The sequence below is a fragment of the Natrix helvetica genome (genome assembly GCF_964273705.1).
Source record: "Natrix helvetica genome assembly, chromosome: 2".
NCBI lineage: Eukaryota > Metazoa > Chordata > Lepidosauria > Squamata > Natricidae > Natrix > Natrix helvetica.
Window position 1 is genome coordinate 141,345,391 of NC_138552.1, and position 15,247 is coordinate 141,360,637.

The window sequence follows — 15,247 nt, forward strand, 5'->3', positions numbered from 1 at the left end:
TGAGTCTTATACTCCGATGAATCTTATACTCTGAAAAATATGGTATTTTGTTTGTTTGTTTGTTTGTTCATTTTAAGTACAGGGAAAAGTAGGAAGGGGGGTGAACAGTAATAAAAACACTCTACTGCGTTTTGAATAAACAAACTTCAGATATGCAACCTGGCCTTCAGAAAGAGTATTGCGATCTGGCTCTACCAATTATCGTGATTTCAAAGAGGTTGGTGTCGTGAGGGTGTTCTCTCCACTTTTTAAACTTTTAATATCGTAGTGCATACCCTTCCTTTTAATTCTATTTTTAACTTTGTTCTTATTTGTGCTTTTACATTCTGACATGGTTTTAGTGTAAGCTGTCCAGGTTCCCTTAGGTGAGATGGGCACTACAGGCATGAGCTGAGTTCACTCAATCAATCAATCAATCAATCAATCAAATGTGTAAAGTAGGAAATGTAGCTATTATGTTACTTGTTGTATTCATGGTAAATAAAAAAGCCTGGAAAAATAGGTTAGATTAGTTTGTAACAAATGGAAATATGCTGTCTTTATCAGACAAGAGCACTCAAGGCAACTTAGCAATGAAAAGTATACTTTGAAATTGACCAATTGATATAGTTAAAATTTAGAATATGAGATAGAAATAAAGAGAAAGGGGGAATATCTATCTATATCTATATCTATATCTATATCTATATCTATATCTACATCTACATCTACATCTACATCTACATCTACATCTACATCCATCCATCCATCCATCCATCCACCCACCCATCCACCCACCCACCCACCCACCCACCCACCCACCCACCTACCTACCTACCTACCTACCTATCTAATAAAATATGAGAAATAACAAGAGAAAACACAAAATAATTGAATAATGACAGACTGTAATTTAATATAATTATATATTACTATTAGAAATATATAGGTTTGTTGAATGTAACAATTATGATTAATTTTATTAGTTTCATTTGTATAAGAATGTACAACACCCAGGTGTCACAATGTTCATGCATTGATATGTTTGTAATTTTTTTAAAAAAAAATTACAAAACTTTTTATAAAGGAAAGTCTTCAGAAGGAGACAGTTTGTTCCTGCATAGCCACCTCACTCTATAAAAAGAAAACCTGTCCCATCTACAGTATTTTTCTGCTGTAAATGTAACACAGTCCTTTTGTAATTGCAACTACATGACTGGGTGGGTGGAATGAGACAAATGAATAGATTTTTGCGCCTGGCTGAGGATTTTACAACTGCTCTCTGAAAGATAGGGGTGGAAATTGCAAAATTAATTAATTAATTAATTAATTAATTAATTAATTAATTAATTAACATGTATATGGCTTCCTAACTCACTTTCACTGTCTCTGAACAGCTTACAAAAGTAAAATCTCAACACATCCCACCTCTCTGGTGACAACAATCAGACAAGCCACTTGATGAGTTCCATATCCTTCTGGCTGTTAGAACAAGTCTTTCAAAAGAGTGTCAAAGAGGGGGCCAATCTTATCACTATTCAGATGAGGTTTCACAGGGAGGGAGTCACCATAGAGAAGGACCTTCTTTATCCCAATAGATGGACCCAATTTATTCCCTGCCTCTCTGCCCTGGTGGGTTGTGAAGATGTGACCAGGAAAAGATGGTCCTTCATATAACATGGCCCCAAGCCATGTAGAGCTTTGAAGGTGACAACCAGCATCTTGAATTGGACCGGGAAGCAAATTGGCTGTCAACACATCTCCCATAAAAGAGGTGTCACAAGTGCAAATCTACATTTTCATAAAAGCATGTGAGCAGCCATATTTTGAACCCATCCAAGCTTCACATAATTTTCAAGGGCAGTCCATGCACAGGGCATTACAATAGTCACAATGAAAAGATTAGGTGCCTGTAAGAAGAGATTGTTGATCCAGGAATGGGCATAATTGATGCAAAACCCACTGTTGTACAGAGGCCCTCCTAGCCATGATTGCTACCTGCTCCTCGAATAAGAGTTGTGAATCCAGGAGAACCCTCAGATTACACACTAGGTCTGTTTGGCAGTGTAGCCGCATCGGACACCAGAGATGCCAATTCTCCATTTGACAGAGTTGACGGATATTTTGCCACACATTGTGAAAAAAATTAAGTTAGGAAGGATAAAATTGAAGTGGAGGATTTACAATACTGAAGTGGAGAAAGTTGAAGGAAATGGTTATATCTCACCAAGAAAAGGGATGCCTTTCAGGAAGAGTAAAACATTTGGGAATTATCAGATTTGACCCTGAAAATGGGATGAAAATGGATTGCCACAAATAGAGTATGGAATGCAACAGAGAGGCCTTAGTCATCAGTTAATTGTGGTTAGAAGCAACATTGTGCAGTTCAGGTTAGTTTATAAAAAAAATCTTGGTGCTAATTTAATTAGAAAAAAAGAAACAAATCATGTCTTCAATTTTGGGGAGGGTGTTTCCCCATTCCTAATAATAGATAATTTTACCTGACATTTTAGGTTTATAAGAAAAGGAATGGAACAATGACAAATATCCCTTATTATGAAATACCCAAAATGCATTATATATGATCCCCCCAATACATTCTGATAGAAAATATGTTGCACGAGTAATAGCATATCTCTAATATGCACATAGAAAAAAAGTGGGACTTTTGAGATATGATATGTCCTTCATAATAAATGAAGTTCTGGCTTCACTTTATCTAGGTATTGTTTTCAAAGAATAATTAAATATTGATTGGAAATTTTGTACAGATGAGTTTTCTTTTTGTTTCTCAAACTGCCTCCAATTTCTAAATGTCTGCTTCACCGTCTGATTTGGAGGAGACACAAAAGATGACCAAAAGCGGCTTGAAGAATGGAGTACTCTCATCTAACACAAGAGAATATTGTTGGATGATTAAAAATACCAATATTGGGATTGTTTCATAGGAACTCAGGAGATACATCACTGGTGTAGCTTACTAGGTATTGTTTTTAATAACTGGCAGAAATTTTCCAGAGCTTTAGGCAAAGATTTTTCCCTGCCCTACCAGAAAATACCAAATTTCTAGGATGAGCTGGATGCAAATCATATATTTTGTTACTAAGGCATGATGTCTTACATATGCAAAATTGGAAAATGAAAGGAACCTAAAAGAAAAGAAAGGAAACAAAATGAGTAATGGAAAGAAAAGGAAACTCACCGGCGATAAAACTGTGTCTTCCCAGTAGATCTTTTGACACATTTGTGTATAAGCATGATTTACTTTAGAAAAAGCAAACAAGGAATTGACATTTCATACTTCATTTTTAAAAATGTCTCCGTTTTATTAAATGGTTAAATGATCTGTAAAACCTCATTGCAAACTCAATGTGCTATAACCACTGTGGCTCTAGCCATATCCCATAACTCTTTAGTGATCTAGGAGGGGGAGTAGGATGGATTGCTTTCTGCTCACACATATGCAAAACAGCCACAAGAAACTTGTGGCACTTAAAATACTCATAAACCTTCTCCACAACCTATTTTCCTTTCCCCTTTCCCTTACTGATCCAGCTCACTGTGACTGATGTAACATTTGTATCATTATCAGATCACTGTAGTCAAACTAAGTTGAAAAAAAGCTACTCATCCAACCTGATACTGCAGAGTTTGACTGAACCAGAGCAAAGAAAACACACAATATATTTGGGCTGAAGGGGAATGGTTTTTCAATTCAATCATTTTTTTTTATGATCAACAGATCTTAAATTGTAGCAGTTGCACAGATTGTTACTTTGATTTCCAGATATACAACCATGCTACCTTTTGCAACACACACACACACACACACACACACACACACTTTTGATCTTGATGGCAAAATTGCAAGAATTCTTATTTAAAATGAGTATACACCAATGCATATAGAACTTAACTGTCCAGGAACACATTTTGAGGGGCATTTTTCTCCATTGCCTATAATTTGTACTGTTTATATTTTCTTAGTAATTATCTTTATTCATGATAGAACCTGCCATCCTGCTGTATCAGCTATGCTTCACCATATGCCAGTCTGCCATAAGCAATAGAGGGAGGAAGCTGCTGGGTGTGTGTGTGCTGGGGTAAGGCGATAAAGGGAATCAAAAAATCACTTGGGAAATTCCATCATTTCATACAGCTGGAATAGTTGCCTGGACTCAAGCAGAAATAAAAGCCCTGGGCAGGAAGACCAGAAAAAGACAAACAATTAATCATGCCCTTCATCCATGCAGTTTTGCTGATAGACTTTACTTGCCAAGAAACATAGGTGGATGTGGAATATCACAAGTACATCAGATAAGAAAAGGGCATTGGGAGAGTATCTGAAAGACAGTGAAGCTGATGTGCTGAAATGAACATGCCACGAAAACTTACTGAATATCACAGAGACCAAACTGATCTACACAAATATAGACATGCACAGAGTTAATTAGCAGGCAAAGCAGGTTGCAACAAGACATGGGGATCCCTAAGAGCAGGAACGTAGAAGAGACAGAGGGGCTAATTCTGGCTGCACAAGAGCAAGCCTTAAGAACAAATGCATACAAAGTGATAGTTGAGAAGACGGCAATGGACAGCAAATGCTGCATCTGCAAAGAAACTGAAGGAACAGTGGACCACCTAGTTAGTTGCTGCAAGAAGACTGCACAGATAGACAACAACAACAGCATGACAAAGTAACAACATTTGACTGCATGCATGAATGGGTAGAACCACAAAATAGGCAAAATAACAGGAAACAAAGAAGCTAAAATGCTCTGGAACTTCTGGAATGGACAAGCACCTGCCACATAACACCCCATGCTTAACAATTGTTGGTAAGAAAGACAAATAAATCTGGGTAGTGGAGATTGCAGTACCTGGGGACAGCAGAAGAGATGAGAAAACACTGCAGAAAATCACAAAATACAAAAAAACCCCTGCAAATAGATGTAGAACAACTGTGGCAAAAGAAAGCAAAGATTATACCAGATGTAATAGTAATAGGTGCCTTGGGTGCCAGCAATGACGTGCAGTCAGGGGAGGCAGGGGAGGCAGAGCCTCACTGCTCTCATCATGAAAATAAAAATAAAATTACTCCGGGAAGCCGTGAAAGTGGCTGGGAGAGGCGCGTGGTTTGGTTTAGCCTCCCTGGACGTCGCAGCAGCAGCCCCAAGTGTGCGGATCTCGCCATTTTTTGCATCGGGTGAGCCCGGGATCCTTGCAAGGGGAATGGGACCATGTGTGCAGGAGGCTCCTTAACGCCAGCCTCAGATCAGCGCAGCCGCGGTCCCCTTCATGTTGGCTCAGGAAGGAGGGGAATGGGACCACGTGTGCAGGGGAAGGAGACCACGGCTGCACTAATCTGAGGCTGTGCGCTGAGGAGCCTCCTGCACAGGTGGTCCCATTCCCCTTGCAAGGATCCCGGGCTTGCCCGATGCAAAAAATGCCTAGGTAACATCATCAGTGCTAGAAGGGAGTGGTGGGGGGGGGGAAGGAGGAGAAAGGAGAAGTTTCTCTTCTCAGAAATGTCTTCTCAGTGGAGCTGTGGCAGCCTGCCTGTCCCTTTCTGACATTTCTGAGATGAGAAACTTCTCTGGTCAGGCTGTGCCCGTGCGATGACATCACCAGCCTCATCAGTCATAAACCTCACCGCACGTCACTGGGTGCCAGCCACCATTCTATTCTGTAATGATACCTTAATACCCTCAAACAACAACTGCCAAGCCCAGGTTCAATAGATCGCTAAAAATGCCAAATCCAGTCTGAACATTTGGCTGACGGTGCAATGAAACATAATAACTACCTTTACGTTCTTGTGGAACTTGTGTACTCTGAGGAAGATGAGAGTCATGCCAGAGGTTTAACCATACTGACAGGTTTCATCAGAGGAGTCAGAGAAAGAGTGTCTCGCCAATAAAAAAAATAAAGTGAGACACAAATTACAAAAGCCCATATCAATTCGGTCATCACCCAAATTATAGGAACTATGCTAGGTGTTGCAATTCCTGGACATCTGGTGAAAAATCGGGATTGCTAGCTGAGTAATGACAGCCAGCAGCTGAAGAACTACTAGAAGAAAAGTTGTTTACTCTTACAAAGAAAAATGTGAGATAGACAGATTCACTACCAGATGGATTCGTTATTGGCTGACCAACTGATTCAACATGTAATCCCCAATGAAACTCCATCTAAATGGAGGGAAGCATGCAGTGAGGTAAGCTCAAGGTTCTGTCTTAGGTCCAGTACTTTTAACATCTTTATAAATGGTTTAGAACAGGGAATAGAAGGGGAATTCATCAAATTTGTATGACTTAGCCTCCAGACAATACTAAGCTGGGGAGAATAGCCAACAATTTAGACAATAGACACAAGATACAGAAGGATCTTCACAGACTTGAGCACCACACCCTATCCAACAAAATGCAATTCAGTGGTGAAAAAATTAAGCCAAATGTACACGTATAGAATAGGTGATATTTGGATCGATAGCCATAACTATGACAGGGATCTAGGTGTTCTAATGGAAAACCACTTAAGTACGTGTGCTGCAGATGCCAAAAACGCCAATGCAATCCTAGGTTGTGAACAGAACAATAGTATTAAGATCATGTGAAGTATTAGTATAACTTTATACTGCACTGGAAAGACCACACAGTTTTGGACTCCATGATGCAAAAAAGATGTTGAGAGTCTAGAACAGGAATGGCTAACCTTTTTCTAAAGCCTTGCTCATAATTGTGCATGCGTGCCATTGCACGTGTGTGTGTGTGCTCCACCCACCTGGGCATTCATGCACCATTCCCCCCCACCCCCGTATGTGCATGCAAACAACCAAACTGGGGAGGTTTTGCCCTCCTCAGGCTCCGGAGGCTTTCCTGAAGCCTGGGGAGGGCGAAAATGGCTGAAAATCAGGTGGCTGGCATGTCTGTGCGCGCACTGGAGCTGAGGGCTGCCATGCTGGCAAATATGGCTCCGTGTGCCACCTGTGGCACGCATGCCATAGCTTCACCCTCACGACTCTAGAAAGAGTGCAGAGAAGAGCACCAAAGATGATAAGGAGTCTGGAGGCCAAGTCATACAACGATCGCTTAAAGGAACTAGCTATGTTTGGTCTAACAAAGAAAACAATTTAGAGTGTCATGATTGCTGTCTGCCAATATTTGAGGGCTGTCGTAGAGAAGAGGGGGTTGACCTATTTTCCAAAGAATCTGGAGGCAGAATAAGAAATAACCTATAGAAAATGATTAAGGAGAGATCCAGCCTAGAATTATAGGGAAATTTACTGACAGAACAATTAATCAATAGAAAAGTTTCATTGTGGGTGCTCCATTCCTGAAAGCTTTTAAGAAGAAATTAGACAACCATTTAGAATAGGGTCTTCTGCTCAAGCAGCGGGTTGGACTAGAAGATCTCCATGTTCTCTTCCAAATCTCTTATTCTGAATTGTCTCTTCCCCACCCCTCCCCAACTATACTTATTAAACATCCCAGGCTTGATTACATTTTCTGCTCTCTCTTGTTGCTATATTATGCCTGAGCGGAAGTGATGTCAGCTGTCTATTTTTCCCCTTTCCCTTCTTCTGTCTTCCCTTGTAAGAGAAAGGTGTAAATCTTTGGGTTGCCATGAAGAACATAAATGTCCTGGCTTGTTCCTTTTTCCAACACATCCACATCACCCTCTTTGGACATTATATGAAATATAGCTGCTTTTGGCGAATACACTCCTGGTCTATGGCCAAAACATCAAAATTAGCAGGGATTTCTGACTCACAGACTTCTTGAAATAAAAACCTATTTAAACATTGGGGGGGGGGGGGGAGGTCTTTCCAGAAAGGCCAAAAAAGGATCAAAATGATGGAGATTCATGAAGAATCCATCCTTGTTCAGAGAAATGCCACCAGCAACTTTCCAAAAGAAGGTAATGAGTGGGAGCATCACATACCTATAAATGGATCTAAAAGTGCATACCATAGCTTACATATTTAAATTTATACATTTATTCTGGTTAATTTTTAGTTTCATGACACAGCAAAAGAATATTGTGTCTGCTTGCTCGGAACAGTGAGTGTAGAACAGAATATTTAATGCATATTTTGCAAACAACACTGTTTCGATCCCTAGTGGTACACATCAGTGGTGGGTTTCCATTTCTTTTACTACTGGTTTGCTCGTGCTCGTGTGTGACTCTTCTATGCATGCGCAGAAGTGGGTGGAGCCTCCTGCCACAGCTACTAACAGTTTGCCTGATCCAGAAGCAACCCACTTCTGGGACACATATTATAAAATGTTACTTGTGGGATGATCTGAACTGAAATATGATCTGTGCCTGGCCATATTTGACTGATCACTCTGGGACTCAGAGTTTGGTGATCCATTGATCTAAATGCTGGGAGTATTTTTAAATCTCTGACAGAGTCTGGGTGGAATAGCAGCTGCAAAAAGAGTTTTAATCCCAGGGAAAACTACTGATTGTAGTCAGAATTTCAGGAGTGCTGCTTACAATGTATGCCTGAAAGAAATCCCAATAAATTTGATTGGATTCCTTTTCTAACAAAATCTCATGTGAAAAGTGTAAATAAATGCCTGATCCTGTTTACATATAAGCTATAGTATGTGCAAATGTACCTCACCAGACCCACTTACAAATACACCTCAGCTGAGAAAGGAACCTCTATATTGCTTTCCAATGCTTTTCAAGTTGCATATCAATTCCTTAATTTGTCCAGATGTAGGAATACAGCTCTGTCTCCCAAATTTTAAACAGTGACCCTTTAACCATGATGCATAAAAAACACCAGTTGGTAGATGGAAGGCTACACAAAATGAATGAATGAATGAATGAATGAATGAATGAATGAATGAATGAATTGGACCCAAGACATTTCTTCAGGTGTGTAAGTCATTTTACATATTTGTAAAATCAGGGAGGGGCATGTGTCCTGCTTAACAAAGGCCATGACTTACCGCTGTAGCTGCAGGGTCACTTAAAGTCATAAATCGAGGACTACCTGTATTATAATAAATGTCAACATGATTCAGAGCAAAGGTTTTATAGCCTTATTTCCTGTATTTGTTTTCTCCTGAAAAACATTTCCTCTCCATATATTGAGCATGAAGTAAAATACATTTTAAAATAAAATATATTATTTCATTCTTATTGAAGAAATACATTCAAACCGCTATGTCTTGAAAGAGCAGGAAAGGTAACCTAATACTGAATTTTACTTTTATTCAATGCGCTGCAAAAGAGGCCACTTACAAGCATGAAATGATTTATAGCAACTACTACACAGACCCATGAACCCTACATAAGAAGACAAACCTACACCACTTTTATAAAATCTAATTTAAGCTTGACTTGAATAGCTCTTTCTCTTTCTCTCTCTCTCTCTGTGTGTGTGTGTAAAACTGACACAAACCCAGGATCTCATTTAAAAGAGGGATAAGGCTAATATGTTCATTTATTCTTCCCTTTTGTGCCATTGGAAATGCCCGAGAGACTAAGCAAGTTCACAGGATGAGAGTTCTGTATTCCATTCTCTTTTCTCTTAATTTAAGAACACCTGTTGATGAAGCAATTTACATCCATGAAACTGAAGTTCAGAAATCAAACTCTTCACATTTATGAGCCCCGCTTCATATGATTCAGTGTAAAAGTTAAAATCAAGACACAGAAAATATTAGAGTAGGAACATATACCGAGGAAGCATTTAGGCACAGTAATGCAATAATCTGAAATATATAGGTACATATCATGCTAGTTCCATTGAGGTTAGCAGTGTTATAAAAGTACAGAACGGGGGAAGAAAAGGAAAGAGATTAAAATAAATTAATAAATGGAAATGTGATGATTTGATTTAGGCTTTCCAGCTCAACTGAACAGTGGAATAATCTGTTGGTTCAACATGAGCCCCCAAAGATGACAATGACATCATATTTCAAAGTGCTAAACTCCATATCTGCCACAGTCCGACTGTTCCTTACACACTGCAACCACTGCCCAATGACTGCCAGTGCCACGAAGCCACACCAGCCATGACCGAAGGGCAACATCCGAATATAGGCAAAGGTTAGGGAAATCACTGAGGTCAGAATGAGCTCAGAAAAGAATGGAGTGGAAAAGAATGGAAGCAAACATTCCTAACTAATATGGGCTATTCTGGGCTTATTTCTTTGTCTTTCACCCCTTTTTATTGATTTGGACCACAAAACATGGCAGAAAAGCACAGCCAATCCAATCTCCCCATTGTATTGTATATAGAGGCTCTTCTTAAATCAATGGGCAATGCCTTTTAATGCAGACCTAAAATAACCCTGCTAAAGGTAGAGAAGAGAGCAAACGCAGCACTTTCCCCCTCAAAGCAACAGAGGACCTGGAAACAGTCAGCTACTATCCCTCTTAGGCTTTGCATCCCCAAATTTAAAGAAAAGACCTTGTACTCTGGAAAACAGAGAATGATGGGAGACGACCTTTAGGAAATAAAAAAACCAAACCAAAACCAAGAAGTCCCACTGATGTTATTGATGACAATAAGCTGCGAACGTAATCACTGTGTTACATTTGTCATTGTCACAATGGGTTTTGTAGCTGAGAATTGGTCTGGAAGTAGGTGAGAGAGAGAGGGGGGAGGGAGGAAAAAACCGCTGCTATGTCCGATATCAGAACCACCACGGACCTCCGCTCCTTCCGACAAAAATTGAAGACTCACCTGTTCCGATTAGCTGGCCTGGCATAATTATAATTGTTATAACTATTACCTCCTGGAAATATACTTTAACTGGTTTTTTAAGGGTATTGTTTTAAATTTAATTGATTTTAGGGGTTTTACTGCCATATTTATATTCTTGCTGTACAGTTCTTTTAATCCTTTTAACCTCCTCCATATTTATATTTATATTTATATTTATTCACTTATGTATTTGCTGTGTGGACTGTACACCGCCCCGAGTCCCTTTTGGGAGAGGGGGCGGTCTAGAAGTGCGAAGAAATAAATAAATAATAAATAATAAATATGTCAAGCTATAATGGCAGAAGTTTGGGGAAAATGTTCTTTGTTATTTTCAGATTTCAATTACTGATTCTATATGAAGGGGAACATGTACAGGGGAACCTGTCATAGTAGTAATAATAACAATTAATGTGAAGCAAAAGGGTATAAGTTAATAATATCCAAAGCAGAGTTAAAATACATACGGTAAATAACAATTCATAGCTGTGGAAAAAGGGGTTTGGAGAAAAGAAAAGTGGCTTCTAAAATGCTCTTTTGATTTATTTTAAAATTCTTTTTTTTTAGTTATTAAAAGAAATTCTTTAGATGTGTACATGAAATCTTTTTTTGTTTTTGTTTTGCTTGCATGTCGTAACCAAAATAGATAGCTTTGTAAAAAAAAAAGAATCAATGGTTTGATTTTATTTTAGATTACATCTATCTCAATAACAAATTATGTTTTGAAATGATCTTAATTATTATTGGAGATGCAGTGAAATTAACACTTTTTTTTAACTTTTGGACAAAGAAAATAGACTTAGAATCAAAAGAGTAACTGTTCAGCACCAGAAATGCAAACATAACCAAAAAAATTGCAATGAATTATGGCATCAATTTATTGACTGTAAATATACATCTGGTACGTTTATTTCTTTGATTTTGCCTTTTTTACTTTTTTAATTTTCAGTTAATAATATTTTTTTTAAAAAAAATAGTTCAGGCTATTGTTGATCATCCAGACTTCCCTAATTTGGTGTGGCTTGGGCAGCATTTTTATTATGAGGTCTCAACACAATTAATAGGTATCACATTTGTCCCACAAACTAGCTAATAAACACAAGTTTATTAGCTAGTTTGTGGGACAAATGTGCATAAACCCACCCTCTGCAATTAAGATTCAGTGTGTTGGATGGATTAAATAATGACATCATCATCATCTCAGCTTATTGTAGGAATGCTTTCTGCTTAAATGTTCAATACAGAGATGCTCCCTAAACATAATAGATTTTCCGTCACTTAATCTCATTGTCCAAAAGGTTCTGCTGTGGACAGAAAAACAGGAAGAAAAGTGCACCGTTTCACAGTAAATAATGGCCAAGCAACACATTGCACTTTGTATATTAACAGCTCAGGCAGAAAATAAAGGGCTGTTGCTAAATTCAGTTTGAATACAGTGTTTGTCTTGAAGTTTTTCCTCCCCCAAGTGTAAAAGGCAAGTTCAGTATGGTGGAGCAAGTGCCCTACTGTAGTTTACAGGAATCTCTCCAATTCTCTCCTCTACACCATTTTTGCTTCTAAATTGTGCATATTTCTCCATAGATCTCCCTGCTTTCTTCAGTGGCACTTATTTTTCTATGACGTTTTTCTTGTTAGCTAGTCCTTTGATTCCACCAAACCCATCAATGGGATTTTGTACGGACACTTCCCCCAATATTGAAAAATATTGAAGTATTGAAAACCAAATAAAACTCTGAGTAGCCTTCATTCAGCCATCAGTTTTCTTTTATTTTCTTTTGTAAGGTGATACTGCATGATGGTGCTGAGAGATAGATGAGCTCACAAAGGAGAAGTAAATAAAATCTCTGGGTGGGCTGAGTGAAAGTTGCTCACTGACAAGTTTTACTCTGTGTGCGCGTTGACTAGTGGTAGCTTAGATCAGATTTTGGCTTTCTTTAACTTTTCAGTCTTTATTTGCTTGCTCATTTGCTTATATATCTTATATAATCTACTTGTTCACTTATATTACTTTACACACAATATTTATTTATTTACTTATTTCCTTACTTTATTTATTATATTTATTTATTATAATTATTATAGGATTAGTTTAGTTTAGGGATTTAGGGATGGAGACATTCCTCTATTATGCTGGGAAACTCCTCTTTGAGGGTAAGAGATCCTTTGTTTTATTTATTTATTTGTCAACTTGCATTGGTAACACAACAATTGGTTCAGGAGTCAAAATTATATCTGCTTCTTTCTTTAGGGAAGAAATTATTTAGGGAAATTGTTGAAAAAGTGGTGGGGCTCAAGACTTGGTCAGTAACAGCACTGGCTGCCCCTGGTGGATTATCTGGTTGGGGAAGTGCACCTTTCTTAGTTCTTTTACATTTCTAGGGGCTTCAGTATTATTCACCAAAACATCCTAGTCTGCTTACAAGGGTAGGAAGTTAATGGTTAGTCTTAAATTTCAGTGTTGTTGGTGGGTTAATATGTAATACCTTTTGTGAATATTGTTTAATAGCACAAGTGTTTTTCCATAAAAAAAATACAGAAAAGAAGTGGATGGAAGAACTAAGGTCGATGCAAGTAAAGAAACTGGAGGAAAAAGATGTCACTGTAAGAGCTGTAAGTCATTCAATTTCCCTTACAATGCTGTTCTAAGCTCCTCTTTTTGTCCAGGTATTTATATTATATGACTGATGCTTGCTTCTTGTAATTTCTGCATCTTAGTTGGAAGAGAACAACCATCTAGCCAGTGAAATGGCTCACCTTATGAGGGAGAATAAAGAGCTGCAGAAGAAAAAAATGAAAGACAATCCAGAAAGTGACTATCAGTTTAACTTATCAACATTTTAATTGTTTTAATTGTAAAAAAAGAAAAGTGATTTATTTCATCTTAAGTTTGATTGTAGAAGTTCTAGTTCCTTTGTTATTTTTTTGCCAGGAGATGCTGACAGAGACGAGGAAAGGGAGTACGAGGTGCTAAAGGACAAATATGAAAAGTACCAGAAAGCCATCAGCAGAGTGAAGACTTTAAGTATTGTACATGGTAGCAAGACATTAGAACAACCTCTTTAAGCAAGATTTCATAATGCATTAAAAGTTACTTTTGATTGTACTTCACCAATTTCTTTTTACAGGAGGTCTCAAAAGAAATTGAGAAAAAGAAAGAACTGGTAAGGGCCCGGAAGCAGGCAATTGATGATGTTTGTTCCAGATGTGGGTTGCTACCGGTTTGGGTGAACCAGTACAATACAATACAATACAATACAATAGTAGAGTTGGAAGGGACCTTGGAGGCCTTCTAGTCCAACCCCCTGCCTAGGCAGGAAACCCTATACCATTTCAGACAAATAGCTATCCAACATCTTCTTAAAGACTTCCAGTGTTGGGGCATTCACAACTTCTGGAGGCAAGCTGTTCCACTGATTAATTGTTCTCACTGTCAGGAAATTTCAGGAAATTAATTGTTCTCACTGTCAGGAAACTTCCAGTAGTGGAAGTTGCGACTGGGTCGCCAAACTGGTAGGGATGGCAGGCTTGCCACATCCCCAAACCGGTTCCTCGGTTGCCATAGCATGGTTTTTTTGGCATTTTTAATCTTCTGCGCATGCACAGACCTATTTACAGGCAAATCCCCGCAAGCATCGAACAGGCAGTAATGCTGGCATCAACCACTTCTGGCCTGCTCCCATCTCATATATCTACGCATCCAGGGATTACCAAATTGGTAAGATTTGTCCTTCTGTTTCTTGGAGAGAAATAAATGTGTTTATTGATGACTCTCTACTTTGTTATAAAATATTTGTTAAACACTTTTTAGTCTCTGGCAGAGAAGAGCCCACAGAAACACCTGATTGCATACAAAAGGTAAATGATACAGTTTTTAAGACATTGCGTATTTTTATTCTGTAGAAAAGTTATCATGCAACATTTGGTAGTAAAAATAAGATCAATATTGCAACACAGTGTTTATTCTTTCACAGTCTCTAGGTGTCAAGTGCAACAAGGTCACTTTGTATCACAATCAAGAAAATGAGGACTCCCAACCACGGATCGTAGTGGAGACGGAGTAAGTATTTTGATATATATATATATGTTACAGTGAAAGTCTGAAATCTGGTGAATGTCGACATTCACCGGTGAATGTCGACATTCACATAGTCGCTTGGTGTATGTCCGAAATATTTGCTAAATACCCTTATCCTCTCGACACCCTTACCCTAATACCCTTATCCTCTCGACACCTCGGCTCCTCTCTTTTCGACCTCCACCAGAGCATATCTGTGATTGGCGACATACACCGGTGAGGGTCCGAATGTAAAATAATGTAATGAAATATTCGATCTTTCACCGACGTATTTGGTATGTGTCGACATTTACCGGTGAATGTCGACATTCACCAATTTCGGTCTTTCACGGTGACATATATATATCTTTGCATCATTCTGCATATGATCAATATTTCTGAGATTCTGAATGCTAAAGTAATGTTTAAACCTTTTAAACCTAGATTGTTAAAACAAACAATAATGCAGGCAATAATAATGTACC

The 15,247-nt window shown here is 38.4% G+C and overlaps 1 long non-coding RNA gene across 1 annotated transcript; it reads left to right on the top strand.

Moving 5' to 3' along the window:
- The first annotated feature begins 14,337 nt into the window (after positions 1 to 14,337).
- LOC309387676 lies at positions 14,338 to 14,760 on the top strand. The gene is made up of 3 exons (XR_014174640.1): positions 14,338 to 14,423; positions 14,517 to 14,563; positions 14,680 to 14,760. It is a non-coding gene; the product is annotated as an uncharacterized lncRNA (long non-coding RNA).
- The last annotated feature ends 487 nt before the right edge of the window (positions 14,761 to 15,247 follow it).